Source organism: Malaclemys terrapin, chromosome 1 (assembly GCF_027887155.1).
Source record: "Malaclemys terrapin pileata isolate rMalTer1 chromosome 1, rMalTer1.hap1, whole genome shotgun sequence".
NCBI classification, from domain to species: domain Eukaryota; kingdom Metazoa; phylum Chordata; order Testudines; family Emydidae; genus Malaclemys; species Malaclemys terrapin.
In genome coordinates, this window is record NC_071505.1 from 198,811,850 (window position 1) to 198,812,110 (window position 261).

Here is a 261-nt window from a genome sequence, read left to right on the forward strand (position 1 = left end):
AGTGTCCTTTGTATACCCTATGCCTGTGCTACGGATATCCTTCATTTGTCTGCATAATGTACAGATGAGAACAACTTCTTGTTATTTTCTAATGCGGTGATGGGTGGGGCATCAGGGCCTGAAACAGCTGCACCAAGCAGAGGAAAGGTAACTATGGCAACCCAAGTTATCTGCATCCTCCATGCATTTCCTTACCCCCCACCCTATATTCTTTCCCGCCCAGAACACAAACTTATAGAACCACCAACCAGCTGGCAGGAT